This window comes from Macrobrachium nipponense, chromosome 16 (assembly GCF_015104395.2).
Source record: "Macrobrachium nipponense isolate FS-2020 chromosome 16, ASM1510439v2, whole genome shotgun sequence".
NCBI classification, from domain to species: Eukaryota; Metazoa; Arthropoda; class Malacostraca; order Decapoda; family Palaemonidae; genus Macrobrachium; species Macrobrachium nipponense.
Window position 1 is genome coordinate 64983662 of NC_087209.1, and position 17500 is coordinate 65001161.

Below are 17500 nucleotides of genomic sequence, written 5' to 3' on the forward strand. Positions count from 1 at the left end.
AAAAACTAAGAACCCCTTTTGACGCTTGATAAAGCGTCCAGGGCATGTAAGGAATTTCTGTTACTTCTCCGTTTATCACCACAGAACACACTTGTTCCAAATTTACAATATGCACGTGGAAGTTTTACAAGTAACTGATATAATTTGTGTGGAGCCTTAGTATGGCAAAGAAGTCGTGCGTCTTTAAAATCAAGTGAATCTCGCCTCGCTGGATTCTGCCTTTATATATATATATATATATATATATATATATATATATATATATATATATATATATATATATATATCTATATATATAGTTTCAAACGAAGTTATCCTCAAATCATCATCTTTCCCACGTTATCCCTACATCAAAGGGTCGGTTGCCTGATGCGCCTTCTCCTCCACTGCCTTCTTCTGTCAAAGGCATTATCCTCCACCAAACCTCTTCTCTCCATATCTTCCTTCACTTTATCTCGTCATCTCATTCTCTGTCTCCCTCTTGATAAGCCATGCCTGATGTTTGAAGGAATATCCCCAAAATCACTGCGTCGAAATGAAGTTTATCATCATTTCTTGACAAACACGAATAACACCTAAATTCGAGATGTTCCGATATCGTGGACTGGTGCGTGAAATGCATAATCTGGATTTCGTACTTTACATCATTTTTGAAGCTGTTATACGAAATTCTTAAGTTCTACTTTTCATTTCTCGCAAAATATATGAGGAATCCGGGTTAAAATCAATACTCTTTGGTCTTCGGAGACTTCCTCGGAACTGGCAGTAGCTGGACAAAGTGATTATCAAGCAACTACGTTGCAGATTTAATTTTAGTTACATTAGACGTTCTTTGGAAATCAAGCGGCAGAAATGGACGATCAGGCGACTGGTTGCCAGTCAACAATATTCCACGCAAGGTTCCAGTCAGAGGTCAAAGTCCCCTCCCACCTGCCAATGAAAGACCAAACAAGTTTTCATGTAAATATTTTACTGGGGTAGGGGGCCATCATCGTCTCAGAAACACAAAATGGAAGTTAAGTACCTATTAGTACTTGAGCTGCTGTGGAATTCCAGACTGAATTATAATCTATCCAAATTTAATTTTCGCGCACGGAACTTCCATTATAACTCGATAATAATGACTTAGGATCTTAATTTTAGTAATATTCAGTAGTCCTCCATTTGCAAATCAACGTAGTTATCCGCACCACGATATATTCTCATTCATTGTATAAAATCGCCACTGTTTAGAATTCAGCTTGGGGTATGGTTTCTGTCGTAACGAATCCCCATACCCCCATACCCAAGGGCCACTGTAAAGTTTAAAAGACGGTCAGCGACTAGACTATCAGGTCTGGAAGCCCCTTGAGGCTACGGTTGTTAGGACTGGAAGTCACGTGACTAGAGTCTAGTTTACAAAAAGGTCTGGAAAAAAAACCTTCTGCCTGGAAGGGATCTGGAAGGTTATGTGATCAGAGTTAGTTACATAATGACGCCTGGATATTTCAAGTGTATGAATGTAAGTCGAAAACAATCGGCTGATGTCTTTATGTGACCACAATTCTTAAGCTCCCGAATGAGTCTTTCAGTAAGCAATAACTAGAAGATTACCGTAATTAAGAAATGATTTCTAGTTGCTAGTCAATCCATTCATTAAATTAGTAAGAAAAGAGCAGTCTCGCGAGGTCTGTGTTCTCAGATGGACTAATGGTAGCCAAAGTCTAAAGAGATCTTGAAGGTAGCTAGACGCACTTGTTACGTAACCCCTGCCATAAAAAAAAATTACCGGTCATCCTAAAATAACTATCATTAATCACTACCCCTGGCGTTCGTTCCGCCTTCCCTCTGATTGATCACTACTGATGCGGCAATTCTCGCATTTTTTGTAAACCTACAGCTCTAACACGGCTGATGGAATCTGTAATCAACAAGGCTACGTAAGGAGGAACTGCATACGGGCTTCGCTGTTTATTTCCTGAGTTGCGATTTGCATACCCATATGCTAATCAGTCGAAGCCTAAATCATATCTGATTTTCAATAATCAGTAATGTCATTCTTTATCAAGGATGTTACTCACGCTACCTCCGGCCAATTGGTTGAAGACAAAGTCTCGAGTGACTAGTCTTTTTTCTCTCTCAAATTCAGATTTAGAATTCTACTTATGCTTTGTTTTTCCTTGATTCCTATACTCCTCAGTTTTTCAATTAGTCGATGGCTTCCTAGATCAAGCTTCACCTTTTATCTCCCATCTTGTTTCCAATAGGCTTTTGTATGCAAAAAATATACACAATGACAGCCCATACTTTTTTCTTTCTTTCTGCTGAATGCCAGGCGTGCTTCTGCTCCCATCATCCTCCCTCTTTCACAGTAAACATCAGTAAAGTGACTCCTCATAAATTCCTACTAATCACTTGGTGACTTAGCTTCTGACATCTTCGCATTGATCAATTGCAGTCGTTTTCTATTCTCTCATGATGAACATTTACTGCGATCCACAAATCAACTTCAATTGGCTACGAAGTTATATAACTTCATTTTACCCTCTGTTTAGAGGCAGCTGGCCCCGTCCTCCTCCCTTCCCCTACCCATCCCACCTCCTACTTTTTTGTAACCTTTTAAGGGCCTTGGCTATCTTTTAAAAGGCTATTAGTTCGTCTGCTCTATTGGTCTTTGCTCTTAGAAATATTGCTTTCGGCATCATTTCCATTGATTATTATTTAAAACACACACACACATATATATATATATATATATATATAATATATATATATATATATATATATATATATATGTGTGTGTGTGTGTGTTTATTTGCGTAATATACATTTTTTCTACACTATGTAGTTTCCACTGGGGTGGGGGGGGGTGGGGGCGGAAGCTCCCATCCACTTGAAGGAGACAAAGATCTCCTGCCACATTCCCACTCAAACTACTGCATCATGGAAGAAATCCAAGAGTATAAAATTTCATACCTACACGGAAAACTCATCAACGGCGCACTAAACGCCCTACACTTACTACTCAACTGACCTTTATCTAGCAAGCAAGCAATCTCTAGCTTCCCGGATGATAAGGCCTCTCCTTTCCAATATCTCATTCCCTCCGTCTATCTGGTCCTTTCTGGGTCCCACACTCCTAGTTCCTCTAAGGAATTCCGATTTGTATACTCTTTTCTCCTCTCCAGTCTTCTCACAAAACCAAACCAGTTAATTCATCTTAAACCATACATGCTATGTCTTTCATCTGCATTCAACTTCCAAACATCACTTCCATAAAGGAGAGTAGCTTCAACAAAACATCACAAATTCCAATCTTGGCTTCCACACTTCATCCGCTACCTACTTCGCTACGACTATTCTGTGACATACCTCTTCTCTCAAAATATTGACTCTTGACTCCTTTGTCTTCCAGGTTCTTATATACCCTCGTAACCTAACTTTTACTTATGTTTACTCCGCCTTCCTCGTTTTCCAGCATATACAAACTCTCACTCATCTCCAGTAGTTTCTCGTCACTATTCCAAAACAGAACAGTTTCGCCTGCAACCATCAGTGATTCAAATTTCCATCTGCAACCTCTGTTATCCCACAACTTTGCTACAACACGACACACCCTTGTCTTACTCTTAGCCCATTTTAACACTTGTGATTCAGTTGTGAAGAACTGTCTTACCAACAATGGACCTATTATATACCCGACAGGAATTAGGTACATTGCTTACAGGACTGTGTTGGGCTGTTGCAGTCAAGATGAGGTGAGACACGGAGCTAGCAACGTCATCCTAAATGCAACTGAAATCAACTTGCTGAGGACCGTGTAAAGACGACATTTCCACCGAAATGTCCGTCCTCCCAATGTATATACCTATTTTTTATATAAACCAAAATGTAGAGCAGTTTGCGGCCTTTCCGCCAATATGTGTATCATAAATTTACACATCCTGTACGCTTTATTACATGCATATTTGAAGGTGCGAGAAAGCACAATCACAGCTAGGGTCCGCTCCCTTTTTTCGTATGTACGCGTGATGGACACTACAATTCCGTCGCACAGCCTCCTTATATATGGCCTTTTCTGACCAATAGAGCTACGGGCTGCTCTGTGAGCAAGAGTCCGTGCTGGCAGAAGGCCAGCTTAATCTCAAACAACAACAACCAATAAATCAGTAAGCATTTCCCCTTGTCTCAGTCCAGTCCTCATACACACACACACACACACACACACATATCATACTATAATGGGCGTAATGTCTGTCTGTCTTTTTCTGTCTGTCTGTCATTCAATCACGGCCAAACGGCTGGTCAGATAGGCATGAAACGTGGCAGGGTTATGGTGAGGACCCCTAAGATGGTTTGTAATGGGATTATTCCCGTAGACTTAGTTACTTTACGATTTTTCATACATAATTTCTGTACAACTTCCCGGAGAAAGTCGCGAATATTTCAGCTCGGACACAATATCCGCAAGATTTTTTAATAACTTAAATCCATCGGACTGCCAGTGCACAAAATAACGTTGAAGAAGTACTGCCTGGTAATGTTGCTTCGGAATTTCGATCCTGCCAATGGACATAATAAAAAGGAAACTGACAAGTTCCTACTTTCTACTCTTTTTTGGAAGACATATGATCATAAGAGAAATTATTCAGTAGGACCATAAAAAAAAAACGGCACTTGGGGGGAACCAATTTACAAGTTGCGTCTTTGCAGTAACATAATGAAAAGAAAGATACCTTATTATTCGTATCACCGTGCAAAGTAATTGACAAAGAAACGAACCAATCAAGATCCCTGTTCCGTTAAATGAAAGTCACCGACAAGAGAGAGAGAGAGAGAGAGAGAGAGAGAGAGAGAGAGAGAGAGAATCATTAAAAGAGGGTAAACAATAATGAATACGAATTCTTTACGTTCATTGATCGTCCCTTCACTTACTTTAAGAGAGAGAGAGAGAGAGAGAGGGAGAGACTATTCGTGTAATCGCCCTTATCTTAATATTGCTGAACAACCAGTACATATAAATTTTTCACTTCTGCACCCGTATTTTATCACCCATCGTAGATGGGTAAGTTTGCTAATATATATATATATATATAATATATATATATATATATATATATATATATAATGTATAAGTATACGTATACATGTACATACATTATTTATATGTGTATGTATGTATGTATGTATGTATGTATGTATACAAATGACACTCTCAGTCACACAGCCTATGCACATATACAGAAAACACAAAATCGTTAACCAAATCATACGTACATCAACGAAAACGCTTGGTTACAAAACAGGAAAGGAGTGGACTTCGAACACGCACGCCCTTAACAACAAGAGGTCCCTGCCTCCCTGCAGTAGCTAAGTAGGCGGTTCCCTCTTATGGAAGCTTCCTTCACCGCCAGGAAGATTAGAGGAATGTATCCCTTCAAGCTATGACCGCATCCAAGCCGTACCTCCCTGCTGCCAAAGGTAGCAGCTAGCTCTTGGTCAGACGCTTAGGCTACGTAACAACCGACTTTTATTTAACCCAGGTAACTGTTTACCTTTAAAAAATGGTCTTCACCGTCCTACTGTTGATTTTGCTGCTTAATCGCGTCAAACTTTAATGTGCTAAAAGCTCAATTCCCTACGCAACTAGTCAACTTTAATTTACTAGAAGCTCTATTGGAATGGAATGTGAAATTTACGCTCGGAGCCAAGCACTGGAATCCGAGGGAGTATTCGGCGCCTGAGTGCTCTATTCCCCAAGCAATTATTCTAGTTACTAAAACTCTGCACGTTTCTGCGGCTCTTTACATCCCATGTACAGGTTTATTTCCATAATGAAACGGAAGTGCTTGTGATTATTTCCATAACAAAACGTAAGTGCTTGTAATTATTTCCATAATCAAACGTAAGTGCTTGCAATTATTTCCACAATAAAACGTAAGTGCTTGTAATTATTTCCATAATCAAACGTAAGTGCTTGTAATTCTTTCCATAATAAACAGAGGTGCTTGTAATTCTTTCCGTAATAAACAGAAGTGCTTGTAATCATTTCCATATCAAAATGTAAGGGCTTGTAATTATTTCCATAATAAAACGTAAGCGCTTGTAAAAATCTAGTACCCGACAGTCCCTGATCCAGATAAAAGTAAATAATGGTTACTTTAGCAAAATGGATGCGATTACATCTTGAAAAAAAAAAGTCCGTGCCTGATTACTAAGTTACATCTATTAATCATGACCCTGCCAATGAAATGCAAGACCAATCAAGTCAATACCTTGACGTGGGTGAAATGCCCTTATCCTTATACTGCGTTATGAATATCGCAGTTCATAATTTACCCTAAATCAATCATTTGCTTATGTAATCCGATGTCGAGACGATTACGGTCACCCATTCAATAGTTACCAACGCTTCCAGAGAAGTTTACGGTCACCCATTCAATAGTTACCAACGCTTCCAGAGAAGTTTACGGTCACCCATTCAATAGTTACCAACGCTTCCAGAGAAGTTTACGGTCACCCATTCAATAGTTACCAACGCTTCCAGAGAAGTTTACGGTTTCGCCCATTCATAGTACCAACGCTTCCAGAGAAGTTTACGGTCACCCATTCAATAGTTACCAACGCTTCCAGAGAAGTTTACGGTCACCCATTCAAGTGTAAAGCTTCCAGAGAATATTTCCTTGAACAGAGCCTAAGGGTCGGAATCGCCAGTCGCCAACATCACTTGAAACTTTTCAAGTAGACGGCCAAAAGTGACACTTTATCATCTCTATCTTCCTCCTCAAATTTGTTTGTTTCAAAACGACTTCGAGGTAGAAGATTACTCTAAATGTAATACACAGTGTTTTATGTATAAATGCTGATTTCGTAACCTTTTCCATTATCAACACGTTATCTGCAATCAGAAAAATCTGAGTGATGTTTGAGCGTGTGTGTAAATCATTTTTGCTTAAGTGCAGGAGTTTATTAAAAAGAAAAAAAAAGAAAAAATAAAAATTCTAATTTTTACCATAAGCTTGAATCTGAGACCCACAGGCGTGGCTTCTTGACCTTGGAAGAACAACTTTTCCGAGGAGACATCAATCCTATAAAGATGTCCTATATATTAAGGGGTACTACATATTGTGATCTACGCGTCACGCGGAGCGCAGCTGTCAATTCACAAATGCAATTAAAGCCGATATATCAGCTGTAGCTTTGATCTCTTTTTGTGGAATTACTACTATAGTAGATTCACATCAACCGTGCATCCGACGCTCCTGATTGGCTGTTGATAAGCCAATCACAGGGCTGGAAACTCTCAGTCACTCTCGAGCGTTCACATAAACAGGATGTATGTTCCACCTCTATTGAGGGATACATTTGAAAGATGTATCCCTCAGGAGAGGTGAAGCATAGATCCTGCCTATGTGAACTCTCTCGAGAGACTGAGAGCTTCCAGCCCCGTGATTGGCTTATCAACAGCCAATCAGGAGCGTCGTAAGGGAATGCCCTAGACATCGGATGCACAGTTGATGTAAATCTACTGTAGTTACGATTCGAATCGAGTTGAACGGATGGACCCAGGATAAAATTCTCTTAAATTGCAATGGAAAATAAGGAGACAACTATCATTGATCAAATATAAAGATACACTGGGTGATTACTTTCCATATAAATATATTAATTATAAATTTGTGATTGTAATTGAATGGCTTAATCGGTTCTAGTGCATCTTTACTGGGTTTTCTCTAAGATGTGCTTCCTTTTCGTGTTAGTGTGAAGGAATCTACATCAACCTTTTTCTGTTGTATTTCGTTGGTTTGTAATGCTCATCTTTTGTAAATATTATAGTGTTTTGAAATAAAAGAAGAAGAGAGAGAGAGAGAGAGAGAAAGCTTACAATGAGTGCCTCGACAAAGGAGAGAAGGCAGTGTGAAACTGGAGGAATATGAAATTAAAATAAGAAGGGTTTTCCTTGTCTGTGCTTGAACTCGTTCTAAAACTAAGAATTTATAAAGCGTCAATGTCAAGCCACCAAAGGCACCTTCTGGATGCTCAATAAACTGCAATTGCCCGTCTTTGATTCTCAGTATTCATCTTTCATGTCATGTCAGTGATAGTGATGATACATTCAGAGAAGGAATCTTTCGTTACCATAAAATGGCCAGTCGGATTTCCTGTATTTTCGGACTAACTTTAATGTTGGCTTTCTAGTCGTATCTACCCATCATCCAGTCAAAAAAATGGGATCTAATTACAATACATCACTTTAAATATACTACCTTACTAAGTCACTCAATTTAAGTTAACAATTTGCAAAATTTAAACAAATCTAATCATTTCATTTCATCACAACAAACAAGAATTGAAATCTCTTCACGCCTCAACTGCAAACTCTCTGGACGATATTTTTTGTTTTCCTTGAAGCTTTACGTAAGTTCCGAAAGACTATACACTGGAAATGGGAGAAAAAACGTATTTTCCGATGCTGCTATACAAGGCGACGGCGAGTTACGTAAGCGTCATTAACTTCAGAACTGGTAGGGACCACACGGCGAGAGAGTTTTACGTAAGGACGCAGATCTACAACGTCGTAGGAACGGGTTATTTCAACGTAAAACTCTCGGGGCTGCCGGGTATATCCGTAGCGCCTACCTCGTAAATTCCGATCTTGGCGACGTGAAATCTGCTGAGCGCAGAGAACGCCACCTCTTACGCAATGTACGAGTACCGACAGCAAATATGAAGCTGTCAAACGTTAAACAGTAAGCACATCTGCGACCACCTTTAATACTGACGTTTGCCTAGCATGAATGTTTAAAATAACTTCTAGTTCCTGCAGTCTGTACTTGTGATCGTAACCGAACTATTCTTTTTATTACAACAACTAGGTTTCAGAATGCCAGAAGCCTTTTATATATAAACAAAAAGTATCGATTGAACTGAATATAGAATTTAGGTCAAAGGCCAAGCGCTGGGATCTGTGAGGTCATTCAGCGCTGACACGAAAATGAGCAGTATGAGTTTTAAAAGGTGCAACAGGAGGAAAACCTCAGCGCAGTTGCACTATGAAACAATTGTTGGGAGAGGGTGGAAAGTCAGATGGAAGGAAGAGAATATGAAAGGAGGTACAGTAAAAGGATCGAAAGGGGTTGCAGCTTGGGGCCGAAGGGACGCTGCAAAGACACTTCAGTAATGCCTACAGTGCACTACGCGAGGTGCACTGACGGCACTATCCCCCTACGGGACGTTATAATCTGTATCTTTAGCAACTATTGTGCGAGTAATGTGAATAACAATAAGCCCACCTTAAATACTGCCGTCTACCTGGCATGAACCTATCTAATAACTTGTCTTTCCTGTGGTCTGTACTTTCAAATAATCGTCAAACTACTTACTATGAGATCTTTTATCATCAACCAAGTTACTACCAACGAGTACAATCTTGGATCCAGCTGAAAGAATCAAACACTTCATTTCGAGAGTTTGCATATCCAATCAAGATTCTGTAAATGAATAAGGTGAGATCCGACCTCCAGCTTACTCAGGATGCGTGTAAGATTTGCCCGTCACGCACAAATTGTAAACTTTATATTCCGAACTTGACGTGAATTAAAACGTGCTAAAATCTACGGTCAAATAGAGCCTTGTTTCATTTATGAAAATTAAAATAAATGTGCTATATTTTATTAGAAATAATTCTGTGCAGTTTAACATGCACATTATTTATTACATTTTCATTCTAATAAATAAATCATAAATATCCTATCCTGAAATTCCCGTATCTTCAACTAATGCTAAACACCTTTTCCAGACCTTTCTAGGCTCTTCCATAGACCTTTCCTTACCCCCAACAACAATAACAACAACAACAACAACAAATTAGTTTGTAGGCTTACTCCCCGAGTATGCAAAAACGGTTGCGAATGGGAAGGTACGTTTCAATACTACTCAGTAACTGATTTATTCCGGAAATAAATCATACCTGACGATTGACCAAGTCTTGGTATTATCCGATTTGATAAACCACTATAACTGGTTCACTTAAGGTAGATTCTTGGGTGAGCCCTATGCCTACGAGACGTTTGTTTGGCGACCGCTGATTGGCTGGGAGCTGCCTACCTCTCGGTACCAGCCAATCAGCGGCCGCCAAACATACGCTTCACAAGCATAGGGCTCGGACAAGAATCTACCGTAAGTGAACCAGCTATAATATCACATTACCCACTACAACACCTATTATATATCCGCTGAACGGAACTGAATTTAAAATTTAGACCAAAGACCAAACACTGGCACCTATGCGGACATTCAGCGCTGAAACGGAATTTGTCAGTAAAAAGGTTTTATTGGTGTAACGTGAGAAAAACCTCGCCGCTACATTATCACACAATTGTCGGGGAAAGTGTGGAAAAATCGAAGAAAGAGAACATGGACGGAGGTACAGTAAACGGAATGAAAGGGGTTGCAGCTAGGGACGCTGCAAAGAACCTAAAGTAATGCCTACAGGGCACCATGTAAAGCCCCCCGACGGTACTACCCCCATGCGGACCTATTATCCGCTGAGATACTGCAGGGATGCAGTTCTCAGCTGCAGTCTTGCAATAAAAACAACTGCACCTGTTAATGGTTTTCTTAATAAGGAAGCAGCTGGGTCATCTCTGGCAGACTACAAGATAATCCGTTTAAAACAAAACTGTAAGTCACTTTGAATGCTGTCAGGTGTCACTTAACCTATTCTCCGCAACATTCCAATCGGTTGTAGACGGATCCCGGAACAAAGTTTCTATTAGTCCTCATTATCTCAAGATCTTGAGTCTCATAAGGTCATTATGACCTTCGGTTTTGAACCCTCCATATTAATCGATACTCGGGGACTGAAATTAACCGCATTGTGTGTTTCGTTGCAGGTAACCTAAACCAATTTAAAACTTACAAGGCAATCTCTCCAGAGGGATCTTTTGATGATCAGGTTTGCCAGCTACTTATTTTTTCTTCTTTTCTGTATTCACTATCCTTCCATCGTTCCCATAAGCGGGACTGAATCAGAAAATGTTCATCCAAGCCAAAACCATTTCTTGGTTAAAATACAAGACTCGCTCCTTCTGCTTCAAAAGTGAGCTCTTTCCTCTTTAAATATTATCTTGCACATCTTCCTCACACTTTCCAGACAAGAACTTGGCCTGTTTTCGTCAGTACAGCGTATAATTAAGGCCACCGAAAATAGATCTACCGTTTGTTAGTCTCGGTAGAATGCTGTATGAGCCTCGGGGCGCGATTATGGCTAACTTGAATCTTAAATACATTACAAACTATTGAGGCTATCAGGCTGCAATTTGTTGTTTGATGATTGGAAAATATAGGTGATCGACATACTAACTTGCAGCCCTCTAGCCTCAGTATTTTTAAAGATGTAATGGCGGACAGAAAAAAGGGCGGACGGACGGACAAAGCCAGCGAAATCATTTTCTTTTTCAGAAAACTAACAAGAGCTAAGTTTCGAAACAGCACTGAGTACCTAACTCCATCGAATGTTTGGATCTTGGCTCCATCAACCTTTCCAACTACGCAGCGTAGAATTCAGCTGCGGAAAGCTATACGCGTTCTGACCACGTAGACTGGTGGCCCAATGAATTGCATCAAACCTGCAAATATGTATCAGAAGTTCCAGACTTGGGGGGAATGACGTTAAAAACTTTTTTAAGGCGTAAATCAGTAAGAAATGGAATATGGTCAGCGAGACTGGTTGCAATTGTAGTCATGCTCATTATAACTTAGGTTAATAGTGCATTTCAACAATAATTACATTTATGAGCATGTACATAACAACGTCAAGAATTGCCTTCTGGATTCACAGACACAGACCTTTGTACCCTGGAGAGCCAACGCGAGCTTCAGTGCTAAACAAAATTAAGTAAGATGACCTTAAAGAGGCGTAGTAGAACATAATGACGCATCAATACCAGTCTTAGTATCTGGTAAAAAGTAGTTCTAGCCTTAGTCATCTTCTGCTGGAGTTTCTAGACCCTTACACAACCGTATCTCGTAAGAGGTATGGAAAAAAAAGCGGTCCGCCAACACGCCCTTACTTTGAATACTTTGAAACTCTTTACGTAATTTGAGATTTAATACATTATATATCTCTACCTTCTTTCTTCGATTTTCTTTCGCACGACTCTCTATTCTCTGGCATAAAAATATTACTCTACAAAATTCCAATCCAATGATGCAGAGGATTAAGTTCCTAGCGTATGAAACTCTAAGCCACGGCCCATGAAACTCACCAGCGGCCCGAGAAACTTTCAGCCACGCCCCGGTGGTGGTCTGTGTTGTTGCAGACACACGATCATGGCCAACTTTAAACTTAAAATAAAAACTACTAAGGCTACAGGACTGCAATTTGGTGTGCTTGATGATTGAAGGGTGGATGACTAACATACCAATTTGCAGCCATCTAGCCTCGATAGTTTTCAAGATATGAAGGCGGACGACAGACAAAAAGCCACCTCGATATTTTCTTTCACTTCTTTTTACTCCCGACCTAAGAAAACTAGAACTCTACTTTCCCCCGTGTTCCCTTTCTCCACCTGAAGGAAAAAAGACCAATAACATCGCACTGGCTTCCGAAGACGATGGCATGTCTTGTGTTTTGTGTGCCTACATCTTCAGTTTGCACTTCTTACTTCACCTTCTCTAAGATTTGACAGTTCACTATTTCTACTGACGTATTTACTCCATCCAGACGTCAACATTGTATATACCTGTCCTTAAAGCCTCCCAAACTGAGCAACATTTCAAACACTTTCGCAACCCTTTCAACTTCTCTAAACATCCGCTTACTTTGTCCCACAAAATAGAGGACAAAATGGTTTAATTTCCCAATCAGCAATCCCTCTAAAAGATCAAATATGAGAGAGAGAGAGAGAGAGAGAGAGAGAGAGAGAGAGAGAGAGAGAGAACATTTCAATGAATAATGGACAAACTGTTCAACAACACAGGTAACAATCTTCGACAAGATAAAATATTTTCAGGTCTCCATTTTGTGGCTTAATTTGCCCCACAAAATAGGAAAAAATTTTAACTTTTATTTTGCCATCAGTATCCCTTTAAAGATACAAATGATATGAGAGAGAGAGAGAGAGAGAGAGAGAGAGAGAGAGAGAGAGAGAGAGAGAGAGAAGATTGAACAACCTGTTCAACAGGTAACAATCTTCGAGAAGATCAAGTACTTTCAGGTCTCCATTTTGTCCTGCAAAATAGTAAAAAAATTAAATGTTTCATTTTATCATCAGCATTCCCTCTAAAGATATACTGACATGACAGAGAGAGAGAGAGAGAGAGAGAGAGAGAGAGAGAGAGAGAGAGAGAGAGAGAGAGCAGCTCAATGAACCTGTACAACACAACACACGTCATCATCATCTTGGAAAAGGAAAAATACTTTCAAGTCTACAATCCTAAAGCACTTTCCAAAAGTCCAGATCCTCCTCAAATAAGGCTGCTAGACTCGTTACCTGAATAACTTGGGGATAAGTGATTCAAAGTTCTTGCCTTAGAGAAACCTAGTTTCTTCTCTCTCTCTCTCTCTGGTTTAGCATACACGGGGAGCATCAGCTTACACAATTAGGGTACACGGGAGAGTATCTTTCGGCGTCGGACGATTATGGTCATCGACACCGGTCCTCTAATAGATAGAAGTGATAAGTTCGGAGGAAATGGGTAAAGCGACGCATATTCCTCCTCCTACTGCATAACTAGCAAGCAAGATGTTGACACAAATGAATCATAACTCATTTTTTCTAGTTAAATCACGTCACAAAATGTTCTAGAGATGTTTGAATTATTCTTAAGCTGTTGGGTGGTTCATGTTAATCTAACTTAAATTCACCCCTTTCACAGTCAACTAATATCGCATATAAATGACAATAATACACTAACATTACACACAAACGCACGTATTTCACAATACATATACATACATACTTACATACATACACATGCAGATTTATACATATGTGTGTGTGTGTGTGTGTGTGTGTGTGTGTGTGTGTGTGTGTGTGTGTGTGTGTGTGTGTAGGTTTAAAACTAAAGAAAAAAATTCCAAACCATTCCTGCTGGCTGTCATGCAAACAATGTGTTGCTATGCTTCCTTTGTGCCTTCCTTAGAATGTACTGCACCTTTGTTGGACGATCCTTTCCACGTATCACTGTTCAAAATCCAATCGTTGCTAACCAAATACAAGGTTTGGTCTATGTTCATAATGTGAAAAAAAAACTGGTTTGTGTAATTATCTTTTAAAAAATAGAGAGGTTTTCACTGTCAAGAATAATACATACCTTATGTACAAAAACTGGCTGACCGATATTTTTGCCTTGACGAATACTTGTTTGATATTAATCAGTATGAGCACAAAATATGGGCTAAGCAAGGTCTCCAAAACCCAGCAGGCAAGGAGTCAACATAATAAGATTCAACTAAAGCTGAAGTTAAAAAAGAAAGAAAAAAAATCAACGTCCTCAGCAGGCTACATTACGCAGTTAGAAGACGAGATCGTCTATTATGGTCCATGACAGCAAACGCTTCGGTGAAAATAAAGATTGAAAACAACGTGTACTTAATGGAACGGAATATAGAGTTTGGGCCAAGGGCTAAGCACTGTGACCTATGAGGTCTTTCAGTGCTGGAAAGGAAACTGAGAGTAGGTACGTTTGAAAGGTGTAACAGGTGGATGGCAAGATGAAAGAAAAATGATATGAATGGAGGTACAGTAAAATGAATGACAGCGGTTGCAGCTAGGGGCCGAAGGGGCACTGCAAAGAACCTTTAGTAATGCCTACAGTGGACCCCGTGAGGTATATTGACGTCACTAGCCCCCTACGGGCTTGAATCACTTTTTATTTAATTTCATATTTTATGTTCGGCGAAAGCAACTCATTCAACCACTGCACACCATTCATTCATTCATTCATTCATGAAACAGAGGCCGCGTAGCTTCAGGCAAGAAAGATAAAATTAGACACCTGGTAGAATTGAAATGTCATGGCGTAAGCAAGAATGACTGATTCAGTTACTGATCTATTTCAAATAGGATTTCCAACATTCTTCATCCGTCCCAGTCTGTTTATCTATGCATTTCTTGGAATCATTCATTTTATTCGAGTGATCTTAAGAAGACAAATATTCCCCGTAGTTAACACAACGATCATTATATTATTAAGCCAAATATGAAGTGCGCAATAAACACTTCATCTGCTACGAATATCTTCAATGTTCATATTTTCCAAGACTCCTTAATAAATAATGTCCACAGCATGAACATACATTTCTAGGTAAAAAAAAATAAATAAATACTATGCATGATATTTATTTCAGACTAAAGGTTCAGTTCGCTACTACTCTCATAATCTTACAGATCCCATATGTTGAATGTATGTATAACCACATGCGCACAGACACACACACACACCACACACACACACATATATATATATATATATATATATATATATATATATATATATATAGACCATTACAATTATTTATTGCTCAGAATGGTACTGGGGTTTTATGGACACCTGTAAATATATATACGTACATACACACACACCACATACATATATATATATATATATATATATATATATATATATTATATCTATATATATATATACAGGGTGTCCATAAAAAACCAGTACCATTCTGAGCAATAAATAATTGTAATGGTCCTGGGACTTTATGGACACCCTGTATGTGTGTATATATATTTATATAGTGTGCTTCTTTTGAGCATAACTCAAGCAGCCACATCGAACGCTTGCTGATTAATTAGCACTCAAGGTCCCTTAGTTAGGTTTCCTGTCAACAGCACGTAAAAAAAATGAGGTCGTCCTTCTGTGGACCATTACTTTGAGGACCAGTCTTGCTTGACTCAATCAATAAATGTCATGGACCAGTCAACAACAGATCATAATTAACGTATTCAAACGGACACTTTTTTTTTTTTTTAAGTTGATACTGATCTGGATGAACTAAATTAGTATTTACCCCAGAGAGAGAGAGAGAGAGAGAGAGAGAGAGAGAGAGAGAGAGAGAGAGAGAGAGAGATGGGGGACGGTGTACTAAATTAATTTGTAAAAATACCTATTTTTCTCGTAAATTAAAAACAGTAGACATAGTAGAAAAATAACAAATAAACGAATTACTTGATGAGAGAGAGAGAGAGAGAGAGAGAGAGAGAGAGAGAGAGAGAGAGAGAGAGAGAGAGTGCTTACAACCAGTCTTCGTAGACATATAAATATACCAAATCGGCGTATTAGCTGATGAGAGAGAGAGAGAGAGAGAGAGAGAGAGAGAGAGAGAGAGAGTTGAGTGAGGAGGTTACCGACCGTGGTCACCGTATGCCTTAGGCTGCCGTTTGACCTTCATTATGCACACTGCGCAGTTCGGTGTCCGAGATGAATCTGGCAACGAGGTGACGAACAGTAAATCGAAAACACCATTGCTTAGACAACACCGGCGCCTAAGAACGTTGCGTACTGTCCCAAAATCGAACCAAGGTACCCCACTCTGAAAATTCATTTATGGCACACTGGTGAGAAAACGCTGACCACGGAGTGGACGACAGGAAGTCTAAACGTGGAGTTTTTATTTCCCGTAGATTCTCGCTACTCTTGAGGGTGGAGGTAGATTGATTTGAGAAGTCCACTAAAATGGACGTATCATCGCCTTTTCACTGCGCACCGGCACAGGACGGTAAATATTTTTTGAATGACTCATTAGCTGCCTAAATTTCTAATCAATTTCCAAAAGAGATCTGCCCTCAATTGTTGCAAAAATAACGCTAATCACTCGAAAAGGAAAACAGGAAATACAACAATATTACTTACGTTTGTGGTGAGCCTGGCTGCGCGCCGATCAATCCTGAAGAATAAAGAAAGAAACAATTCAATAAGCATCCGATTATGAGAGCCAATTATGGGCTAAAATGCATAAACACGCAACATTCCTAATCCCACCAGTGGCATACTCCTATTTAGCACTAAGAGGCTATCGTGCATAGCTCCTTGTTTCTTTAACAGTTTTCATAATTGCCCGGGTCCATCTAGGCTATGAAAATTTGAAAATCATAATTTTTAGTAAATACAAAATTTCCAGCAAGCATCAGAATTCTAAAACGCCAAATCTCCTGTAAGACCTAAAATTCTTAAATTTCACATCTTTAAATTAACTGGGCCATTATCAAGTTCTATGTACTCATATTACATTCCCAATCTTCAAATATTCCTATTACTACGAAAAACATCACTATTCACATATTAACTAGAATTTTCCAAATCTACCACTGGCGTAGACGTTCCAAAATCTTCCTATTGGCTAAAAAATTCCAAATGTTACTGCGAGTCTGACCAATTCAAGATGGCGTTGGTCTGACAGTTTCAAACACTGCATAATTAGCCTGAAGATTCAAAATAAACTCATTAACTTCCCAAATGAACTCATTAGCCTTTAGACTTCAAATTTCCATGTCTGAATTTCGGC

At 39.3% G+C, this 17500-nt stretch overlaps 1 protein-coding gene across 1 annotated transcript in view; it reads left to right on the top strand.

The window, feature by feature from the left end:
- The window catches only part of LOC135195781 (protein henna-like), a 73537-nt gene that overhangs the window by 759 nt on the left and 55278 nt on the right, over nt 1–17500 (top strand). The window lies entirely within an intron of this gene.